Source organism: Urocitellus parryii, chromosome X, assembly GCF_045843805.1.
Source record: "Urocitellus parryii isolate mUroPar1 chromosome X, mUroPar1.hap1, whole genome shotgun sequence".
NCBI lineage: Eukaryota > Metazoa > Chordata > Mammalia > Rodentia > Sciuridae > Urocitellus > Urocitellus parryii.
Window position 1 is genome coordinate 114,201,308 of NC_135547.1, and position 25,540 is coordinate 114,226,847.

Genomic DNA, 25,540 nt, shown 5'->3' on the forward strand with positions numbered 1-25,540 from the left:
CACCTCTTAGTGTGTGAGGTGGGGCTTCCTTATAAGGAAGATATTGACAGACACTAGAAAAGGAGTTCCTTGTCCCCTCCAGCTATGTTCTGATATTCTCTAGAAGATCCTCCATGTTCAGTCTTCTACTGGTAGTACTTACAGGAAGTCAGATAGCAAGGGAATTATAGAATTGTAGTTTGCAGAGCTCCAATTTTAGGATCATAGGGCAGACTGTAAAGGGAGGACCTGGAGCTGAGTGACAATAAGAAAAAGACCATTGCAATAGTCCTCTATCCCCTAGGGGAGGGAGTCTGTCCTTTACCCTGGCTTCTGCTTTACATCACGACTAGGCATGGTGGGTCCCTTACTTGGACCCCTGATGGGGGAGGATGTTGAACAAAATGCAGATGAGAGGACTTTAGTTGCTACTTCCTGTCAGCAATATTTTCTCTACTCCTGCATTTCTGGAGGTCCCGCTGAAGCCTTGAAAGTTGAATTGAATGGAATAATATAATTTTCATTTGACTTTAAAATATGTCATTAATTTGAATGAGATTTTAAGAATATTGAGGCTTGAGAGAGACAAAGAGTGAAAGTAAACACTTCGGAAAAGTTAAACTCAGGAAATAGATGAATGCATCTCCCTCACAATCCCTTATAAAACATTTTACTGTTTACGAGTAAAAACATCCTTATTCTGATTAATTTGAGGGATTTAATAAGGCCTTAAAACCCTCCTGGTTCACTTTTAAATGAACCAGCAAGCTGAAAGATTCCCTTTGATCCATGTATGCAAATTGATACAGATGACAATGGAATTTTCCAACTGCACAGCAATATATGCTTAATTATACATGGTATTGTTAGAGGCACACATTTTTCATGGAATTAGGAAGGTTTCATAACTTTGGCAAAGTCATTTAAACGAAAGCAGTACTGAGATTGCGGCACTGATACCCTAACATCTCTGTCAGTGATTGGGCTTATAGGGGTTTAAAATTTATGATAAATAACTCCTTCTATGTCTGAGGCTATGTGTTTTATTAAAAACATATTATATTTGTCAGTGAAAGTTTTTGATGACATAAACTGATCTGGCAACTGATATTGCTATGTACCTTCCTGGAATTAGCATGTTTTACTTTAGGAACTATTTTGGGATGCAAAGACAGTGGAGGAAGGGAAAAGTTTGTAGGAGGAAGGATAAAGATTTAGATTGTTCATTTAAACAATTATTTATTAAGTTCCAGAGCTGATAAACAAATTCTTATTTGCCTAGAATTCATAGACATTGATTTTTCTATCAAGGAAGTTAGAACCAACTCCTGCAGAAGGTTATTCTGTGTTCTACTTTTATTTTTTTAGGTTTATGCCATGGGTCCCCTCAATCTTGTGGGTTTTCAAAATTTTTACTTCTCTTTTCTTATTCCCTATATATTTTTTGAGTTTTTCTCAAATCCTCCAGGATTGTCACTATCTGCTGGGCTTGCAAGCATCATATTCCCCCCCACACTTTTAATCATATTTTCTCAGAAATTTGAAACCGTGATGGCATATGGTTTTGGATTCAGGGTATTCCTCCATCCACTTCAAATTGTCTCAGCACCACAGATTTCCTTGTAGATAAATTAGGCACTTCTGAAAACAGGATGAGGTCTTTGAGACCTACAGCTATGCTTAATTATAATACCTTATATTTGCACAACATTTTAAAGTATACTGTCTCCTATAAAGGCACTTACCTCATTATATTTTAATTGTATTGTTTACCAGGCTGTCTCTCATAATAGAATGTGAGCTTCTGGAGGGCCAGAAATATGTATTTCTCATCTGGCAGGCCCAGCACTTGGCATATAATTAGTGCTTTAATAACCATTTGTTAAATATGGGATAAATCATGTAGTAGTTTTACTCACAAGATTATTATGAGTATTAGATGAGTCATTAGATGGAAAAACCCAATTTGATCCTGGTACATAGATGGCTCTCAGTAAATGCTTTTGAATTAAGTAACAATTCCTATGATGCAAATAGGATTGTTATCAGATGCTTGTAAGGGATAGAGCCATGGAATGCAGATCTTTCCTTCTTAAGTTTAGGGTCTTTCCATCCTACTTGCTATTTCTCACACTGACACATAGCCAGAAGAGCAGTGAAGTGCTATTCCATTGGTTCTCTAAATAAAACAAGATTATTCACTTGGATGACCACTATGTCATATAAGATCATCTTGCTAATAATACATGGAAATAGAAGGGAAATAGTGTGAAGAGATTCAAAAGGATAGATAATCCCTCAAAGCATGTATTCTTTTCAGAAATGCAAAATATCGTGGGGATAGCAGATTTACCTTCATTGCTAAATTTTTATTGCAAGCTGAAGTGGAATACATATGGGTGGATGTTTAATCACCAGTTTTTGACTGTAAGCTCTAAGAGGTCAATTTCTGTCATGATTGGCACTGTTTTTTCAGTGCCTGGAATAGTAGCTGGTAGGTGTTATAGATTGCATTCATGGGCACAATTCTTCACTCCTTTATCGACATCCTTTGCCATCTGACTCTGAAGTTTGTCCCATTAAAGAGGCAGAATCTATGTTTCTACCTCATGGATTTGTGTTTGTCTATGTGACTTGCTTCAGCTAGTGGAATATTAGTAGACCAGAAGCTTCAAAGACAGATCAAACCTTAGAAAGCACTAGAAAGTGGAACTTATCCTCTGGTGCTTCTGCTGTTTTCGTGACAGGTACATGACTGGACACATCTTCTAGTCCTAGGAGGAGGATGAGAGCATTGTGAACCAGAGTTAAACCATCACAGCCACACTGGAACAGATTATCCTACCTCAACTGAGATCAGCAGAGTTGCTCATTTGAGCTTATCCTAAATCAACTGACCCTTGTTCAACACAGCCCTGTGAGAATATAATGGCAGTTGCTTAAAATTATGTACCTTTTTTTGCAGTATTTTGGGGGCAATAAGTGATTCAGATTTTTAATGAATATTTGTTGAAAGAATGAATGCATGAATGGTATTGCATAGCCTGCTATTGTTAGGTATCCATTTCATTTCCTAGTATTAACTCCCTCAAAAGAAGTGATCAGGTAAGTGCAACATAGAAGAAAATGCCCAGAGTTGTGCATTAGGAGGTTTTAACAGTGGCTCTGCCAACCTTAAGAGACATCACTGTAAAGTGAGACTAATTTCACCAACTAAGTGTCCTGGCAATTTTATAGGAACTGTGAGGATGAAAGACAGTAGACTTTGAAAAAGCTAAATGTTCTTTAGTATAATTATTACCAGGTTTTACCATAGTGACTCATGTATCTGACCTCATCAGAGAACAAGATATTTCACAAAAGAGCATTCTTCAGAAGATGAAGGTTTGTGTGTATAAATGCTATTACGTTTATTTTTATATTTTTGTACCCTTTTGAAGTATAGCATTTGATATCATCAGTACTTCAGCTTAATGACTCAGAATTGTAATTATGAGCAGCCATAGTTTTGTCCTTTCATCAACTCAATTGTGAAATAAGGAGGACACTAAGCGACCTCCAGTGACTTCTACTATCTTTTCTTGTTCTGATGTTTCTCTACTGTGCTACCACACAGTGATGTCTTTAAGGGCTATTGAAACATGGGGGACTTAGCCCTTTTGCAGAATCTACCACTTGCTCAACAGTTCTGCTTGAGTAATTATTTTGCCTGCTCTGTTAGTCTTTTATTCCTCACCCCTGATAGACTTTTGTCACTCTCAGTGTGTTGCTGTGTCTAATCCGCTGCTATTTTTCACAAGCATGGTGATTTGGGTGATTTGGAAGAGGCCAGTGAGGATAGGGGGTATTTCTCTCTCTCTCTCTCTCTCTCTCTCTCTCTCTCTCTCTCTCTCTCTCTCTCATATGATTAAATTCATAGCTTTATGGAGCATCTGTGCTGCTGAAAAGTCCTTTAAACTAATTTTTGGGTGACCTGGGTTACAACTGGCTGAGGTGGCTGCAAGTTGGACTTCTGAGTAAATGAGTTTTTTTTTTTTTCTGAATTGTTGGCTTTCTCTCCATAGCTGTGAATTAGTCTTGAGTTTACCCAAATTGTTCTTCACCTTTCATTCTACACTATTTTAAAAGTGCTTTGTAGGGGATCAAAGCCATCTTTGCAGGCATCTCATCTTCATTCCCTTTTCCTGTTTCCTATTCTGCCTTCAAATGGAGAACACCATTTTAAATCTCATGAGAGTGAAACTCCTGAACATGTTGATAATGACTGAGCCACTTCCTATCTATAGTATAGCTAAGATTCTTCCACGTAAGTTGTGTCACATGATGTAGTAGAAAGAATGTAAATATAGGCTCATAAGGTGGCTTTACCACCTGTTAGCTGTTCTGTGTTTCCAGCTGTGCAATGAACAAACCTCCAGTTTTTGGTCTTCTCATCTATAAAATGAAGCTAATCATAGTTGCTACCTTCTTGTTCTGTTTTCAGATATATGTATACAAATTTATCATAGTGATTGGCAGATGTAATAATTAATAAATGTAATCATTCATATTATTAATATATATTAATTGTAGAGACTTGTAAAACAGAATGGTACAAAGGAAATTAAAAACTATAAAATTCTATCACTTAAAGAATTATTGCTAATATATAGGCAATATATATGCCCATGTATATAGTACAGTGAAAGCAAAAGAGGTATGTGTGTGTGTGTGTGTGTGTGTGTGTGTGTGTGTATATATAATGTAATAATGTGTGTGTGTGTATATATATAATGTATATAATGCCTATATATTAATAGGTATTTTATATATTTATTTTGGACCTATTTTGGCATTTCCTAGATTTTGTTCTGAAACAAAATATTAAAACATATTTAATTTTCCTCTTTTCATATTTTTATTGGTGCATCATGGTTGCATATAATGATGGGATTTGTTGTTATATATTCATACATACATACAATACAATGAAATTTGGCCAATATTAATCCCCAGCATTCCCCTGCTCCCTGCTCCCTTTCTATAATGATCTGCCTTTGATTTAGTATATATTTTGAAGAAACAATTTGCTTCACAAGAGACTGGGGGGAAGGAGGGTTCATAATCAAATTATATACAGAAATCATTTTCTTACTGATAATTGGCTCAATTCCATAGTATTTATAAGTATGTGCCTCATGGATTATACATAGCTGCTTCTTTATTTACCTTGGATTTAAAAATCCAGAGAAAAAGTGCTCAAAGTTCTGATTTTTGTAGGGCTATATAAACAAATGTCCACAATTTTTTTTTCTGGATGGGATGGCAGGAACCATCTGTAAAGAATAGCTATATTTTTGATAAAGGGACTGCTATTGTGCCCTTGGAAATATCCCACATATTAGGCAGCCAGAAATCAAGTTCAGTGCTCCAAAATGTCAAAGCTTCAGTTAACAAAGAAATCATTTTAGAATCATGATGTGAAGTGCAAAGTAGGCTTTTTTCCTGAAAATTTGAGTAGAACTCATATCTGAGAACAAAAGTTACCAAGTTTTTTTTGTGTTAATTTTATTTATTAGTGCCTTATAGTCATACATAATATTGGGGTTCATTTTCTCATAATTATACAAACATGTAATATAATTTACTCCAGTTTAGTCCCCGTACTTCCCCTTTTCTTCCCCTACTTCCTCCCCTGTTTCCTTTCCTCCATTCTACTGGTCTTTCTTCTAATTATTTATAGTTTCTTTTTTAAATTAGTGCATTATAGATATACATAAAGGCAAATTCACTGTGTTATATTCATATATGTATGTGATAGTTTGGTTAGTTTCATTCCACCATTCTACCCTTTTCCCATCCCTCCCCGCTCTCCTCAATCCCTTTCCTCTACTCTGAGGTTCTGTTTTCTAAGTTCAGAGTATTGTTAGTCCTAGAACAGTCTCAAAGGCACCATTTCAGCAGATCAGGTACAAACACCTTTCCATAATTTGTCTGCTTTCCCCTTCATCAAGTTAACTATGGCTATGGAATTAAAAAGCCATTTTTGTAGAAGTTAAAGTTTGGTGAGGTGACATCCATTTCATCCTTTTCCCCCTCTGGGGCCATTCAACATTTCTCCTCCTTTCTACAAGAATGAGGGTAGCACAACTGACACGATCCCCTCTTGCTCACTATCATGGAGCAAGATTATCTTTTGTATGATAATCTAAGGGGCAGTGTGTCAGATGCAGTAGGCCTTTCCACCCTTTGGCATGGTGAGGATGCAAGAGTCTCCTGTGTCTGAGTGTATGCACAGAAGGTGGCTAGAGCTGAAATGCTCATTTTTAATCCCCACCAAGAGGGCTGATGGCTTAGCAAGGGAGTCTTATCAGCAATTCTCCAAAGGGTAGGTGGTGCTGAGGAGGCATGAGAAAGAGGTGAATTTCAGCTGGATCTCCCTGTGTAGGGTGCTATTCAGGGGAGAACTCCCTTGTGGTCCTCTGAAGAAGAAGCAGTATTTTCTCTCTTCTGAGAGAGCCAGCATTTAAATTCCTGTGTCATAAAGGGAACCCAGAGCAGCCAGACATAATAATGGTGATACCAACAGAAGGAACAGTGACCTCACCAGGATCACCACCACCACTTAAGGGAACTGTAATCATAACCAACAAAGCAGAGGGAAGGCATGAAGAATCTTTTTCTCCCTCCCTACTGGAGGAGTTTGGATGGAGAAGAGGGCAGTGTGTGAGACAATACCCCTTTCATCTTGATCTGACTCCCATTCTGGGCCTCTGCAGCCTCTGAGTCAGCCTGGCTCAGAGGAAGATGTTGAATCAAATTTGATATTATAATTTTAAAATAGGAAAGAGTGTTTTATACTATCTTAATGTTAATAAAATATTAAAATAAAATATATAAAATTATATAAAATGATAACTAATATATAAAATAGAAATAATATAATAAAATTCCACAATGATTTAACTTCCTGACTCGTAGCATCCATCTAATGTTTCGTCAAATCAAACATGTTTCTCCAAGTATTGAGCAAAAATGTCATGGATTTGAAAATGAATACAGGCACACACCACTTATATAGCAGAAGTTTCTGACTATCTACAAATCTTTTTCCTTCTCTTCTAGGGCACACAGCTGTCAGCCTCTCTTGCAGTTAAGTGTGGTTGTGTGACTAGTTATCACCAATGCAGTGTGAGTGGAAGCTACGTGTCACTTCCTCCCGAAGGCTGTTCCATCATTCTCTTTCTTTGTCAGCTGAATGCAGACAACTTCAAGTCTCTGAGGATGCCAGAGCCACAAAGGAATGGAGTCTGAATCCCTCAATTGCCACTTGGAGGAAGAGTCACCCACTGACCAGGAAATGCACTTTGGACTATAATGTGAGCAAGTAATAAAATTTTATTCTTTGAGCAATTATATATTAGGAGTCCCTATTTACTATAGCAGTTTATTCTACTGTAGCTAACATCCCACTGTGATAGGAATTTCCTTTTACTAATCAGAAGTTTATTTCTTTCCTGCTTTGAGAATAAATTTAATTGTTTTCACTTTCTTTTGGCATTTCAGCCTTTCTATTTGTGGCTGGAAATAAAATGTGGAACTCTGTAGGGATCATATAAATGGAAAGGACTGTTTTAAAATGAAATTATTAGAATCAGATTTCACCTATATATTTTTCTAAAGCCAAACTTTTTTCAATGTAAGATAGCAGTATGGGAAGCCAAAAGTCTCCATGATTAGGAATAGAGACCACTGTAGAAACTGGCCCAATTTTGCATGACTACATAATCACAGGTCCTGGGCTTGGAGGCCAGCATTGCTTCCTATTTTGTTCTTTTGTCATAAGAAAAGATCCAGAAATATGGTATTCCCTGGGTCTCAGGGGAGGAAACCTTGTGGAATAAGGTAGGAGAGAAAGAAGAGAAACATGCTTTGCTTAGCAAGGAAGCTTCTAGCAGTTGTGAGATAACCCTAAGGAGGATGAAGGGAGTTCATCTGTGTTTTAAGAACTCCCTGATAATAAAATAAATGTAGACAAAGTGGGTAAGAATTTTGGGTTTGGAGAATTAATTATGTTTTAAGAAAATAACTTTAAAATTAAAACCGCAATCATGTAAAATGTATACATTTTCTTTATCATTTCTTGATCTGTTCTTTTAAAATCTACCCTAGATTTAGCATACATCCATATAGAATGTTCAAATTCAAAAATACCTGCTGGGAAAATTTACAATATGGTAAAGTGAATTTTAAAGTTCTCAAGAGTAATTGTAGAAGAAATTAGAATAACCAATGTCTTTAAGGAAATGTCATAAATGGAGATACTACAAAATCTTTTCCTATTGACTCTCTAGTTCTGATTGGCATTTCCCTTTTCTTTACTGCTCTGTCAGTGATTTATTTGAGGCTGAGGGCAGATGCCTGGATGATTTGTGAGGCCTACCTAATGCCATGGTGATAGGGATCAGTAGTTTGCTCTAAGAAGTAGTAAAATGCATCATCTCTATTGAACAAATAATATTTCTAAAAATATTTTGCTTAAGCATAGAAGTAAAACTTGAGATTTACTGTCAGGAAAGAAACATTAGAAAGTTAATCCATCTGCCTCATGACATGATTGGCATTTCTCTCAATCAAACTTTATCTGTCAACCCTGTTGAAAGGAAACAGGTGTCTCAAAAAGATGTTCATTTCTAAACAGTCGTCTTTGGAGGAGGAGGAAGGATTCTACTTGACATAGTGCATTTTGCTACATCACTCCTTTTCAAATGAAGTTGGGAACAAGAGACTGTTAAGACCAAATGAAACAAAACCAGTCCTTGGATACAATGAGGTGCCAAAAGCTAGGTGACTAAAATAAGTGTTTCTTGTTTAATTATTTAGTTTTTATTTTTCTCTACATAGAAAATGAATTAGATACTCATTGGAAAAAATTGCAAAAATTAAATGAACACAAACCAGAAAGGAATCATAACTCCCAAATATAACCCTCCCATTTTTCTATGATTCTCCTTTATTTGAAATATTTTTCAGGCTATGGATTTCAAACCAGAGACTGATGCCACTGGGCCAGCAAATTGGCATATTCAATGTGAAAAAGAAACAAAGGGTTTTTTTAGGAAGAAAAAGAAACTGCAGAAATGTGGTAAGCGTATTTTAAACAACATTGCAGATTATTTTTTTTTGTTTGAGATAATTAATACTTTTGTTTTGGTAAAATTTTGTAAATAAAATACATTATTGGGCTGGAGATATAGCTCAGTTGGTAGAGTGCTTGCCTCATATGCACAAGGCCCTGAGTTCAATCCTCAGCACCACAGAAAAAAATACATTATAATCCATATTACTGTATATAATTAGAATATAGGGATGTGGTAGTCCGGGAAAATACAATATTATGAATGCCACACATGAAATACAGAAAGAAATGGATGAGAATATTACCAGAGTTATAATAACTCTTGGTAATGAATATGAACACTTCTTGCTTATTGTAATGTGTGCAAGAGAGACTATTATTACTATTAATTGTTATTCTTACTAAATATATGGAGAAGAAGTCAATGTAGCAAAGACTGAAAATCTGAAATTCTACACATATTTCTACTGATTCTTTTGGAAGACATGAGGGCAGAATATACAATTTGTTAAAGAAATATTTGAAAAGTGGTCACGTAGAAGAGTGAATTCATTTGATCCTATGAATCCCAAGGAGGTATTTTTAAATATAAAAAGGATCTTCCCAAGATAAAGACTTTGGAGAGTTTCATTAATTTAAAAAAAGCTTTAGAAAATAGATATTAAATTAAATGATAACTGGATATTATCATACCCTCACCAAAAAAATTCCCTTAAATTTAAAAATTAGTCCACAATTTTACTTTACTTTGGATGTCTTTTGATTAAAACCTGGGCAGGGCTTTGGAAGCATATTGAGTTGTTTCCCTTTTAGAAAAGCATTTTGGTCTCTTCATGTTGCGTATTTTCCCCAAATCAGCCTGTTAAAATATTTCTTTCATGTTTGAGTTAGAAACATTTCTAGCACTTGAAAAGCAAATAGAGTATGTTTATGTCATCTAAGAAGCTGCTAGCTTTTTGCCTAGTCTTCTACTGTTGTTAAAACTATATAATTTATAACAATCCAAAATGGCTGAGATTATAGGAAGTTCTTTAAAAATTGAACATCATGGCTGGGAATGTGGCTCAGGCGGTAGCGCGCTCACCTGGCATGTGTGCAGCCCGGGTTCGATCCTCAGCACCACATACAAACAAAGATGTTGTGTCCGCCGAGAACTAAGAAATAAATATTAAAAATTAAAAAAAATTGAACATTATTTTATTATCACAGGGTTTTTATTTTATTCTGCCATTAAATCAGGGTAGTGTAAGTGTTATAACAAACAATTTCAAAAAATCTCACAGGCTTAATTCAATGAGAGTTTATTTATCACTAACTTGAAGGATGGGGAATATGGGTGACTGTATTCCACTGAGTTATTCAGGGATCCCATCTTCGTCCATCATGTATGGTAGATCACTTCCACCAACATTTCTTCGGCCAGATTCAATAGCCTGGCCTATCTTAACTATAATCCAACAATATGCCCAGGAGGAGAAAAGAAAATATTTTGTGAATGTATGTATAGTAGTTTCTGGATTACCTACCCCCAAAATGAAATGGTCTGCAATAAAAAGTCTGTAATCTTCTAGATTATTTTTTAAAATAGAAAATCATCATTAAAATCAGAGAAATGGCTGTGTGGTAAACATTTTGGCTTTGAGGTGTCCCCAGTATATACCTGTGCAACTTAAATTGGTGTTAGGAAGACTGAGAGTTGTTGAGATGAGGAGGCTTTGACTTAAGATCATACATTATCATAGAGCATGATATGGGGCAGGGATTATGACTTTGGGTCCTATGATAACTGAAATTTTTCAAAATTGATCCATGAATCCATATGCAAAAATACATTTTCTAAATCATCTTCTGATCCAGTGTAGTCTATCAAGTGTTTAAGAGCAATAGGATATCATTAGATGCAGTCAGGGAGGGTCTTTCTGAGGAGGTGGGATATTTTGGTGGAAATCTGAATAATAAGATGGATCCAGCCATGTGGGGAAGAACATTCCAGATAAAAGTCCTAATGTGGCAATGACCTTGTTGTGTTCAAATAACAACAAGTCCACTATGGCTAAAGTTTAGGAGCACAGGGGAGGAAAGATGAAGAGTCAAATGGTATTCAGATGGGTATTGTCCATCTCATGGTATTTGGATTTTATTCTAAGTGTGATGAGAAGTTACCAGAGAGTTTTAAGTAAGAAGGTGACATTACTGGGTTTACATGATTTAAACTGGCATTCTGGGTGCTATGTCCTGAATGGACATACAGAAGCTAGGCTGCACATTGCCACAACTGATGGAAGTATGGTGATCTTTCTACTGGATGGTCTGTCCCACAAAATTTTAACCATATGCTCCCATGGAACACATGAATTCTATAGCAGCAGTACTGATTTTGGGAGACTGCACTATTTTCCTCTTTAAAATAGGTAACTGACCTTTTCTACATGGGACATCCCTTTCACTTTAGTCTCCTTTCCTGAGGCAGATTTCTGATTGCCATTTTTCTTCCTTAGTAATAAATGACGAAGCTTAGTCTTGTGATAAGTCCCATTATGGCTAAAGTACTTGCCTAGCCTCCCTGCCATGTAGGGGTGGTCAGTGAAATGTAGGCAAAACATGTTGTGTGGGACCTATGAGAGACTCAGTAAGAGGAAGAGTTCCTGTAGAACATAAGGGGGGTGGTTGGAGATAAAGCAATTATTTTGTTCTGCATCAGGATTGAGAATGGAAGTCTTGAACTCAGGAGGGTGTAGCAGAAAGATAAAAGCAGATCAAGTTTCTGATGACAATGTGGAGGCATGCCACGCCTCTGGACTGGACACACTTCTTTTGTACAAATGAAAAAGACACCTCTATCTTGCTTAAAAACATATTTTCATTTCTCACGTATGAATACAATTGCTAATTGATGTTCTTCTCCCCATCAGAAGCAACTTTTTAAAACAGCATTTCCCAACTTCTGTGACCTGTTCTATGATAAATGGTTTCCTTGGTCAAATAAGTTTGGTAAATATTGCATACTCCATCCCCACTTGGGCCTTTGTTGATCTCCCTATTTTAAAATATACTACCAGCACTAGCACCATCCATCTTATACTTCTTTTCCTCTATTCCTGGTTCAGATTTCTCCATATCACTTATAATTTTCTAACATACAGAATTTATATATACTATTTATTGCCTGTCTCTCCACAGTTCAAAAGTACGCTCTATGAGGATTTTTGTTTTGCTCACTGCTGTATCCTCTGATCTTCTGATTCCATCAAACTATTCAGTTTGTAGACTAATTAGCAGGGAGTCTGATCAACAACAATCTCGACAGTGACACTTCATATCTCTCTCTCACTCTCTGTCTCTCTCTCTCTCTCTCTCTGTCTACACACACACACACACACACACACACACACACACAGAGTTATAAATTGGCTTCTATTCTCTTTGGCTTGTGCCTTAATGAATTAAAATACACCTTAGAAATAGAGATCAAAGAAGGACAGAGGACCAAATTCCAGATATTCCTGTTTCTTTCAAGATGGAACATTTTATGTGATGTTAACCTGTTGGTAAATTGCTCCTGTCTTTCTACACTGGGCACTAATGACAACTTTCCTGGATTATCTTGGTAGAGATGAATTTATTAACGGGAGAAAGGCTCTGTATAGTGTTTTTGATCTGAAGGGAGCTGGCAATAAGTATTGATGATATCTTGGGCTGAAATGAATGAAGAAACTTGTAAGCATGTTGGCATTCTTTGCCAACTGTTTTCAGTCCCCTTCCTTAGCTGACCTGCATGTCATTTCAGTGCACAAACTTAATCTCTAGACTCTGTGCACTTGAATTAACTAAGAATGAAGTTTTGTTTGTAATACAAAGGGCATTATAGAGAAAACAAATGATCCCAGATAGGGCACTACATGTTCGATACTAGGAAAAGGTAGGGATTTTTTTCCCTGAGAAGGGTATATAGGGATTATATAGCTCTCTCTCTCCAGTAACTTCAGTAATGCCTTTGTTAGTGAGGCAAGCTGGTTGGAAGGTAAAGCCCTGGATCTCATATGGAATAACAAGAATAACAAGACGTTTCACTCTGATCCTGTGGCTCTTGCTTCCTAGGATTCAATTTTTGTGATTGTATAAAGGGGACAGAAAGTTCTGAGATATGGCTGCTGCACAGCAGTTAGGGAGAAATGAATAAAGCAAAACCAAACCAAACCAAAACTCACCAAAACCTCACATTATCCTCTTTCAATTATGTATTGCTTTAAAAAAAAACTATTGTGGGGCTTAGTGGCTTAAAACAAAGTGATTTATTATTTCTCATGGTTTAATACAAGTGTAAAAAGAGATCATGTCTGTAGCCCTCTGAGTACAGTGCTAGGCACAGAGTTGGCACTCAGTAATTTTTAGCCCTTAAAATGGGGAGGATGACCTTGCCCATAAAAATATCCTGAACCACACACTATTGTAAAATTGTATATTCGAGTAACACAGGAGAACTTGGGACTGTGGGCCACTAGGGCTGCCCTATAGTGTTCAGGGTCCTTAGCAATATTTTGTTTGGGACCTCTATATGTGTAAACTATTCAATTAAAATGTATCATGATAAATTGTGGGTCAGTCAGAGGTAGATAATTTTATTGATGAATATTTAATCTAATGGGCATAAAAATCATATTTGCATATTTATTATCAAATAAATGTGAATGAATGAAGTTTCTTTGTCATGTCCAGTGGTGTCTCTTCTTGTTCAGATCTAGGTACCATCTATCAGTGTTCTTTATTCTCAAATGTGCCATTCCTGGATGGTATCACATTGCCCCCACCATTCATGGTGGTAGTTCTTGCAGTGCTTTTACTCTTTGGGACCTGTTTGTACTGAAATTGCATAGATATTCTTATCCTATGGTTCCCTAGAAGACTTTATTTAATGTTGACTACTTCATTATTAATGGCACTACATCATCCATCATTTAGCCATGAATACTGGCTTCTCATGACTCTCTCAGATGTTGTTTACCATGCTTTGTTGATGCTAGACAGTGTTATCAAAAGTATGCAGGAAAATGTGAATGATAAGTCATTTTTCTGGTTATATTAAATTTACCATTTAGAGTTTTATAATGTAATTGTACAAAGACATATCTTCCAACCATGTCATCCATTGAAATCTTGAAGCTGTAATCTCTGCATTCCTAGAATGTGATATTTTCAGTATTAATCAACATCTTGAGTGTTCATGGAAGGGGAGGGAGTCTGCTGCGGGGGTGGACAAGGGAAAGTATGCCTGCTGCCACCCTTGGAAACCAGAGGTGGAATGTGGATCAGTGAGTTGACATGTGTACACACATGTGGTTTAAGCCTCTTTCTGCCTTATCTATAATTTTTCCTCTTTTAGTAGACTTATTGGCCAGAAAAATTAAGAAGGTTCTGTATCAGTCATAGCATTGAACCAGGATGTTACTATAGTATAGTGAGGGTATTGAGAAGGGAGTAATTTAAAAAACTTAAGTGAAGATTTTTTTTATACCGCAGACTGAACTCAGGGGCACTCAACCACACATCCTCAGCCCTATTTTGTAGTTTATTTAAAGACAGGGTCTCACTGAGTTGCTTAGCATCTTTCCATTGCTGAGGCTGGCTTTGAACTCAGGATCCTCCTATCTCAGCCTCCAGAGCTGCATTCGACTGCATTAACTCTTTGGATACTGGTGCAGCAACGGACTCTGGTAGTGATTACTTAGGAATGGTCTCCATTGCTGAGCCTACAGGAAGAAAATATTAAAACTCCTATTTATATTTACTTGTGAAAACAAGAAGACAAAAAAGAAGTTAGGCTTTAATAGTATTTAGGGTTGCCAGATAAAATACAGGACACACAGTTAAAGTCAATTTCAGATAAACAATTTTAGCCTAAGTATGTCCCAAAGATACACTAAAACAATATTGACTTATACAGATAGCCATATATTTATATGTATGCTTTATATAGGACAAAGATATTATCTATTTTTATATATTATTATGTATACTGATATTTAATTATACATATTTTTGATTTTTATAGCATGTATTATCTATAAAGTTTTAAAATAACCTTTCTTCCATGTGATCTTGATCTCTCTCTCTCTCTCTCTCTCTCTCTCTCTCTCTCTCTCTCTCTCTTTCTTGGTCTCTGTCTATTTCTTTCACTTGTCACAAATTTAAAAATCAAATACCAAGGGTTAGAGATGTAGCTCAGTGGCTGAGCCATTGCCTAGGAAATCCTAGGCCCTGGGATTGATCCTCAGCAGTATAAAAAAGAAAAAAAGAAATAAAACAAACAAAAAAACCTCCCAAAAATTCAAGTATTAAAATAAATAGATTTAACATAAGACCTTTAAACTAAAGTGAACTTAAAAATAAGTAAAAGAGCAAGTTTAATCATATTTCTCTCATTAATGTCATATTTTCCAGTGAAAGCTAAAATAATTTTGTACCATTAATAAATGAAACAAAATTAAACATAATTTAAAAATATTATATTTTAATTTTTAATGCTTTTGACATTTCATATTGGGAGCATATTGGACAATATGATAATATATTAGTGTAATATCTTGTTTATACACTTTATAAACCAAGATACATATAATTGTGGGTGTGCAAATATGTTTTGTATGGATAGGATGCTTGATCTAAAAAGTTTGAAGATTCTTGGCTTAAAGTACTGCTTTAAAAAGGTGTGTATGTGTGTTCCTTTTAATGAAAAGAGCTATTGGTCTTTGAATAATATCTTGTTTTTAAGTTGCAATCAGTAACGCTCTTGCTGAACAGATTGTAAAATTTCACTAGATTTATAAATACCCAGAAAAGAAAATTTTTGGAAAGCACTTCAACTTCCTATGTAAAACCTTAGTAAGAGTGACCACAAGGCTTGGTAGATTATCTCAGAACCTTTTGTTGCAGAGACCTGGAGAGTCACAAGAAGATCTCATTCCCTGATTGCCTTGGATTCATAAGGAATTTGCCAAGTGCCTCTTATACCTAAAGATTGGAGAGGAATGTCAATGACATGGGAAAATTGAGTCCTTTTCCAGAAAATCTCTCAGAGGGGCTTTAGTATCCTGAGTTCATGGATTCTTCTTTGGAATGGGTGGTGCTGGAGGGCACAGCCCAATCTGGCAGTCAGATGGAAACTGGTGGTCCTGGTTTCTGGATTTGTTGCTTTGGATATCAGCAGTAGGCATCCACAGGAGGGTGACATGACTGACATTAGGGCTCAGGGTGACAGGCAAGCACTCATCCCAGCCAGATACCCCAGCATGCTTCAGGGCTGTGGCAGCAAGGTCCTCACAAATGCAGTGAGAGGAGCCTCACAGCATGGGTGACAGGAGGCTTGGCAGCTTCGTAAGATGTCTGCAAATACCTTTCACTTAGGCAGTTTGGCAGTGCAGTGGTGCATGGAGGCAGTGCCCTGGGCTTGGTTGGGAAATATTGGCCCCAGAAACAGCCTTCTTAAAGTTGGAATTGTGAGAACAAGGCTTAAAACAGTATTAAAAGGGCCATGGCATTTCCAGAAACCCTTCTCTTTTGCTGGCCAACAGATGGTGGCTCTAAATCTGCAGTGCAGTCAGGTTAGAAAAGAAGAAAGTATTTAGAGCACTAGTAGAGCCATTATTTGAATAGTATGGAACATAATGGTTTCTTTGGTAACCAAGCCAGGGAGACACCCACACAAAGTTAGAATGCACTGGGCTCATTTTTGTTCCCCTCCCCACCCCCAATCCAACAAGATTAAAATAGTGTAAAGAGAAAAATGAGATGCAGCAGCACCTCATACAAGAGAGGATTTGTTCCCTATGAGGATAATTAATAACTTCTCTCTTATGGACAACCAGCTATGGCAGTTTTGTAGTTATGAATCTGCTTTCAGGGTCACTCAGATGGTTTACTCTCTGCCTAGACCTTAGCTCTTATATATAGATAGGAAGCTGAGAAATACAAGTCAGAGAAAAATGAGAAACAATTTAACCCATTGTTCACCACATATATTCTTCGTGCTAAACAGGTGGAAGCAGCACATAAAAGGCAAAAGAAGTTTTAAAGTAAAACATTTGTCATTTGAGAATAATTTCTCTTTAGCTCTGTGAATAATTTCTCACTGATGAAGTTCCAAATTTCTACTTTGAGAGAGGGTTTACAAGTGTCATGTAACAGGATTCACATGCAAATAGTCAAAAGAAAAGGACACTCCTAGATTCATAATGCTATCCATCAGAACTTTCTGTGATGGTGGAAATGTTCTATATCTTCACATTCAATGTGGCAGACACTGGCCAGATGAAGTTATTTAATTTTAAATTATAATAAATGAAATTTTAATTTAAAATCAAGTTTATCAGTTTAAATTAAATAGCCATATGTGGCTAGGGACTATTGGATTGGAAATTATAGGTAGGAGTTCAAAAAGAATGATTATTATTACTGTAAAATCACCAAATAGCAATTCTGTCCTTAATATTTTACTGCTGGTTTTTAATTTTTTTTAGTTGTAGATAGACACAATATCTTTATTTATTTGTTTTATGTGGTGCTGAGGATCGAACCTAGTGCCTCACATGTGTGAGGCAAGTGCTCTGCTACTGAGCTACAACCCCAGCCCATCGCTAGTGTCAGCCTTGCTTATCTGGAAGCCACCCCATGGGGTTATCAGAGGCAATATTCTACTTAATTGTTCTAATAATAGTGTATCCACAGGCCCCATGTATTTCATAAACATCATCTCATTAATTCCTCCAAACTCCCAATAGGATAGGTAGGGAGCACAGATAATTACGTTTAATTTTTATAAAAGAGGAAAACAAACAGTAGTCTAAAATGTAAATTATTAGCAATGAAGGGCCTTCTGGAATCCTATTGTTGTCTCTTTGGTGTCCATTGTCCTTTCTGATGGGAACTTAGTCTTTTCTCATGTCAGAATAAATTGTTTCTCAAACGTACTGGAATTAAGTGAAAGAAAGAACTACTTTATCCAGTTATAGATAGAATATTGTTTGATTAACATTAAATTTAAATAGCTAAATATTTTTCCTTCTCATTGCTACTGGAAGACTTTGGACTGTACTTTCCTCCTGGGTAACTAAGATAATTTAAAAAGTGCTATTGGACTGGAGTAGCAAATTATTGTCAACTTTTATATGTCTTCCTTTTGTGCCTCTTATAGGGATATAATGTACTATTTAAAATATATTTCTTTATACATAGTTCTTACAAGTTCCATAGAAACATAGAAGTTTGCTATCCAAACATTCATAGGAATTGAGGAGCTCCATGAAACCCCTTTTGTATACAATGTACATTTGTAGAATGTCTGCTAGGTGTCAACAAGTGTGCCTGGGATTATTGATAAAGTCAGCAAAACCAGACAAGATTCCAACTCTTATGTTTAAGGAGCTGACAGATGTTAATCAAGTAATCAAGGCAATATATTTAAAATTTCATATACAGCAGATACCATGGAGAAGAACTACATGAGCTTGTAATAGAGAAAACTGACACAGGGGAATCAGGGTGGCTTGTTTGAAAATAGAGGCCAAGAGCTAAAGGATGAGTGGGAATCAATTAGATGAAGAGCAGGAGGAGGAGAACATTCTAGATAGCAGGAGCAGCATGTACAAATCCCTTGAGGCAACGTGAAGTGTGGTGAATATGACATACTAGGAGGACTTTTTTGAGAAAAACATACAAAGGAAAAGTAAGTGAGGTGCATGGTAGGATTGGAGAGGTTATCTGAAAGCAAAGCAGGCAATACCCACTGGCTACTTTAAGAAGCTGTATTTTTATTTTATGAATAATGGTACTACTACAAGGTTCTAGTTGAGGAGTGTGGTCCATGACAGATTTACATTTTCAGAAGATCACATTGGTTGATCTTGGAGGTTGTAGAACAGTTTAGATAGTGGTTGTACAAGGAGGTGGTAAGGACTTGTGTTATATTTGAAAAAACCAATTTGTTCTTTGTACCTGGGATTATTCTGAGCATATCAGGCAGCCTCAGAACTTGTACTTAACCACTTGCTTCATAAATTGCATGAAGATTTTGGGCTAATGGAGTGCCCTTACTTTTCTGGTAGAGTTAACCTCAGCAATGTTGACTGATAGGGAAGTTCTGACTTGCAGTGTTATTAGGAATGCCATCTGTGACTGGTAATTTTAACATCATAGGGTCTTTGCAGTTTCCTTTTCTGTTGCTGTTTTTCTCCAGTAAAGGTAGACATTATTATTTCATTTTTCACATTGATGTGTCTCGAATCCTTCAACATATGCTGAATTGAAAGTATTATTTCAAATTCCTGATCAGCAGGATTTTTGTCTTATTGTGTTCCACTCTTTTGAGACTAACCACAAATATAATACAAGTTTTTTTGTTGTTGTTTATGTTTGACGTATAATCATTTCAGGTGATTGATGTAATGAAAAAAGGAAAAAGAGGGGCTGGGGATGTGGCTCAAGCGGTAGCGCGCTCGCCTGGCATGCATGCGGCCTGGGTTCGATCCTCAGCACCACATACAAACAAAGATGTTGTGTCCACCAAAAACTAAAAAATAAATATTAAAATTCTCTCTCTCTCTTTCTCTCTCTCCCTCTCTCACTCTCTCTTTAAAAAAAAAAAAAAGGAAAAAGACCCTGAGGTTTCATTATGTTTCTTTTTGTGTGTCTATTACACGACTTGTTCATTCTGACTTACATCTATTTATACATGCACATGAAGCTCTTTCTACGCCCTCACCCACCTTGGCTTTTGCCTCCTAGTCATCCTTCAGATATCATACCATCATCATTTCTTCAGGGAGGCCTTCTGTGTTCCTCAGTTTTCTGTTACTGTGACAAAATACCTAAGAATAACAAGAACAGGAGGAAAGATTTATTTTGGCTCATGGTTTCAGAGGTTTTAGTCCATGATCAGCTGGTTCCATTGCTTTGAGTCTATGGTGAGGCAATACGTCATAGAGGATGTACATGCTCTTCATGGTAGAACAAAACTCCTCACCTCATGGGGCCCACATAGTAGTAAGAGAGAGAGGGAGAGAAAGGGGATGGATGGGGGGGGGAAAGGGTCTGGGAACAAAAGATACCCTTCCAGGGCAAGACACCAGTGACTGACTTCCTCCAAATAGGCCCTGTTTCTTATTGTTTCCACTGTCTCCCAATATTCCATTCAATTATGAACCCATTGGTGAACTAATCCACTGATAAGGTTAGAGCCCTCATGATCTAATCTCCTCCTCAAATCCAAATCCCCACCTTTGAACATTGCTACATTGGGGACCAAACCTTTAATATATAAGTCTTTGAGGGACATTCCAGAACTCAACTATGATATTCCCTGTCATTGACCAAGAAGTTTCCCTTTCTTATATACTTTCATGGTCTGTGATCACATATGTAGTTTCTACTTACTGCTTTGCTGTCTGTGTAGTGTCTGCCAGTTGGATGGGGACTTGGACCTCGCCCATGACTGCATTCACCATTTGTGTTCACTATATCAGCATAGTGCCTGCTCACTGCTTGCAAATGAACGAACAACACAATGAACATCCTTGAGTAGGGCCTTCTTCTTTTTATTTTTCATGTTTGACCTGCTTATTTGTCCCAAACACATAAAGAATTGATATACACCTTGTATTATTGATTTAGTCATCTCATATGTAATTTTCAGTAGTGATGCCAATATTTTAGTGGACATAGCTTACCACTTACTATAAATTTATTAAACATAGTCCATTTAAAATTAGAACAATACATCAAGCAACATACAATGTACAGGAATATTATGAAGAGCACAGATTCTGAAGCCAAACTGTTAGAATTAAAATCATGTTTCTGGGGTTTACTAGTTTATGGCAAAGTACAAGTTATTTAACCTCTCTGCCCCTTAATTTCCTTCTTTGCCAAATGAGGATAATAATACCTACCTCAAATAATTGTTATGAGGATTAAATGAGTTAATGTATGTAAATAGCTTATATCAATGCCTTGAATATGTGTTAGCTATGATTGTTTTGTAATTATTATAAAAAAGAACAGCTGAGGCCATACTCATTAAACCCTCATAGCAAAAATGCTCTTTAAGTTCCTCTTTGCAACCTTTTTCCTTAGTTGAAAATGTATTTACAGCATTCTAAGTTTCTGCTTTTGCTCAATAAATTGATTTGATTTTTTTCAGTTCTAATGTTTTAGCATCATGCAGATAGTAATGGAATTAGGTGGTTTTTCTATTGAAGTCTCCTGCACACTCTGGAAGGCTAGTGAAAACTAGGGATATTGAGATGATGTTGATAGTATTAAATAATTTGAGAAGCTTAAAAGAGGGTGTGGGGATAAGAAAGACAATGGAATGGATCTGACATAATTTTCCTATGTACATATATGAATATATCTTAAACATTTTTATTGGAGAATAATATATACACAGAAAGGCATGTATATAATAAGTGTGCAGACTGAATTTTTGTAAATGGACACACTCACAGAACCAACACCCACATAAAAACATAGCCAGCAGTCCAGAAGTCCCTTCAAATACTACCCCCCCAACACTTATTACTGTCCTGACTTCTAACACTATAGATAAGTTTGCCTATTTTGTTCTTTATTTAGATAGTATGATACAGTGTATATACTCCTTTGTATCTGGCTTTTACCCTCAACATTATATATATATATATATATATATATATATATATATATATATAGAGAGAGAGAGAGAGAGAGAGAGAGAGAGAGAGAGAGAGAGAGAGAGAGAGCTGTATGCCATTAATTTACATGTTATATGTTATTCCATCATGTTGAAATATTTTCAGTTTTATTGTTGATGATAATTTGGTTCCTTCCAGTTGGGGGCTACTGTGTGCTGCTAGGAACATCCTCATGCATCATTTAGCACACATGTGTGTTTTTCTATTGGGGATATGCCTAGGAGTGAAATTACTGGGTCATAAGCCACATGAATGTTCAGCTTTAGTAGATTTTATGTGCATTTTTAAGTCCTAGAGGTGATTCTGACTCCTGGCCAAGGCTGAGAACCACCGATCTATATAATATCTACCCAAAAGGAAAGTTTAAAGCCACACTATCAAAGCTTAGATGAGCTCATTAAATATGTAATATTTAAAGATGAACTATGAGGATCACCCACACTGCCTTGCTGCTAATGCTTTGCTGGGATAGTTAGCTTGCCTTTTCCATAGGGGTTGGGGTAGGTGGGTTGAAAATGAGAGATCCTGGCTCTCTCATTTTCTATTCTCCCTCAATTCGACCCTGATTTCTTTCAGGTTCAGCAAAGTGGAGTGCTGACCAAGAACTGGGACTGAGGGAAAGCATTGCAAAGTACTATTAATTATTAATGAAATGAATTTGCATCAAACCAGAGGGATTAAAGTGGCTTAAAATGAATAGCAAGTTCTTGATAAGGCTTTTCCTATTCTCAGGTGACTGGAATGATGCACTCATGTTGGAGCACATTAATTTAATAGAAGCACTGCTACCCCCAGTAGAGCTAGAGCTGGATGTAAGCCCAGCACAAGGACAGCAGGTTCCTAAGCAATTTCTGCTTATGTGGCTATCGTGAAGTGAAGTGACATGAATACAACACGACTGGCTGGAAAAAAATGTTTTAAATATATTTCAAAGCAAAATATCTTTACATGACACTACCACAAGCCCTGGGGAGAGGAAAAGGACTATGTTTTATCACATCAAATCTCAGTTCAAACCCCTGCTCATCTTTATCAGCTGTATGACTTTGGACAAGTTACCTAATCTCCCAGAGCCTTTAATTTCTTCATCTATAAAATGGGATAATCATACATACCTCAAGGAATTGCACGTAAGGTCTCATAATAGTAAATAGCAATTATTATTGCATATGGTGCTGTGAGAGAAACTGTTGAGAGTATACCCATGTGGTAGAAAATAACATTAGAGGAAAGGTGGTGCTCTAGAAGCTAGCCTTCAAACAGATGGCAGGCCCATATTGAAAATGGAAATGTTTCCTGCTGCTATAAATCCAAAGAAAGTCTTTGAGTCTGCATAAAATATAAAGAGATTGGCTACCAGAATTTTCTATTAGTTCATTACATATATACACCCACAGCCACACAGATGTGCCAGGGAAGTATAGAAAGCTAACTATGCATCAAGACTATGAGAATGTCAGGATAGCTCAGCAGGGCCTTCTTGACACATGAATGTTAAAACTGAAAATGTTACTTGAGGAGCATTGTCCCCACTAAATGGAAACTCATATAGGTAGCCATGTTCTATTCCTTGTGATTCTATTGCTCTTTGGGTACAGTTGAGTAGACAATGGGTGATTGTGCAAATTGGGAACCTTTAATCTATGCTGCTCATCTTTTAAAATTGAGTTTGTGTTATCACTTAGAATGCTTTCCTTAACAATTTAGGCCATTAAGATTGAACCAACTGAGATGAGGTTGTGATATGATAGGAAGGAGCTAGTGAGCAGAGGGAATATACTGGATTTTCTATCCAAGCCTTAGATGCCAACTGGCATGGAAAGAATGGTAGTAACATAGGTACAACATTTACTGAGCTCTTGTTTTGTTTAGGCATTGAGTTCAACACTATTTGTGCATGATCTTTTCTGACAACCAATTAAGGTGATATGATTATTTACCACATTTTAGAGATGGAGACTTTCCAAACTTGAAGATTTCTTTGTTTCTAAGCTCATACCCTTACCCACCCTCTACACAATCTCACCAGTGGTGGACAACAATACCAGTATTGCATGCAGGCTGGGAACTGTTCTATTTTGTAGAAACCATGACCAGAGTGAATATACTACCATTTTGTATACGTTCTTTGTATTTGGTGATTTAAGCTGGATTATTTCAAGTCATAGAAATACTGCTCTTGTTCAATTGACAGCAAGTCATTTATTTTGTGATAAAAAGGCCATTCTCTACATTTAAACAACATCTAATTCAATGAAATAAAGTCCTGTAGCAGCATTATTAGACCCAGTACCATATAATAAACATTTGAAAAGCATTCGGTATTTTTTTAAGGTGGCCAAATCACTAATTGCTTAGTTCAAATAGTCCTTATGTGATGAGTGAATAATAAAATAATCTGATTTAGGTAGAAGTTAAGGAAACCCTAGGTTTTTAGTATCTACCCAAGTTCCCCCCTGAAAGAACGAATGCATGTTCAGCATTGAGCATTACTAATTCGTCATGCAACCAGTTCCTTGGTAATAAAAGAAATAAGCACTGACTGCATGTATTACAAACCTCTTTCAAGACTTGACCTATATGCTTTTTGGAATTTGATTCATAGACAATTCAATACTACTCTCAACAATCCTATTAATTTTAACCCTGGTATATTTCCATCAATTCATTTATCTAATAAATTTCTATTTTGTAATTATTCTGTGTAGACACTGGGTTTCATTCTGCAGACACTAGCTGGGCCACATGGAGCTTACATTGGGAGATGCACAGGTAATCACCAGTGTATGGTGCTGATGAGAGTTGTGATTGGCAGATACTGAAGAGGCGGTGTTTAGTTGTGGTGCATAAAGTTTGTGTCTACTTTAAAAGCTGTGCTGATGTCCTAGGCTCTTGCCTGTCAGTTACAGGTTTCTTCTCTTTAGAACACTTTAAGAACTGAAGGAGTGGAACCCCAGAACTCTGTATACCAGTAGTTCTCAAACTTTTCTCAGTATAAGAATCACCTGGGCCCTTGGCAAAATACCAGGCTCTGCCCCACTTTGACAAGACTGGCCTCTGTGGTCCATCAGCTCTCCAGGTGCTTCTGACTCTGACTCAAGTCTCAGTTTGAGAACCATCCCCCCAACCTATGTGGGCCAACATTGTACCATTCCACTGGATAAAATATAGCAAGTGTGGCAGTTAAATATTTACTATGTTTTCTTTCTGGAATGTGGAATAGAACCTACTATAGAATATCTGATTTGAAGAGGCTTTGACTCATTGGAAACTGAATTACTCTAAGTGGGAGGATGCAATTTTATGTTTCTTTTCATGTTGGTTACCTTGCCCTTGACCTATGTCCTTGTTTTCTTTTTTCACTCATTTTCTTTGAAGTTGTTTCCCAAGAAGGAAACTTTTTATTGAAAAGGGCTCTTCTGAATTCGAGATGTGGGATTAAGTAGAAAATACCAGCACTAAAACAGAGACAATATAATTATTGACTGAAGACTACATTCCTTTGGGAGAGAATCCCATTTCCTATTTATTTTGTTCCTTTTCCGTTTTCATTGAATTGACACAGAGTTCAAATCCAAGCTTTCTGCTTCCTACTGTGTGAGTCTGGGGAAGTCCCTTAAACCTTTCTGTGTTTCAGTTTCCTTATCTGTGTAATGGGTATGGAGTTGGTGATAATAATACTACCTACTGTTGTTTTGTTGTGATAGCTAACTAAAGTAAC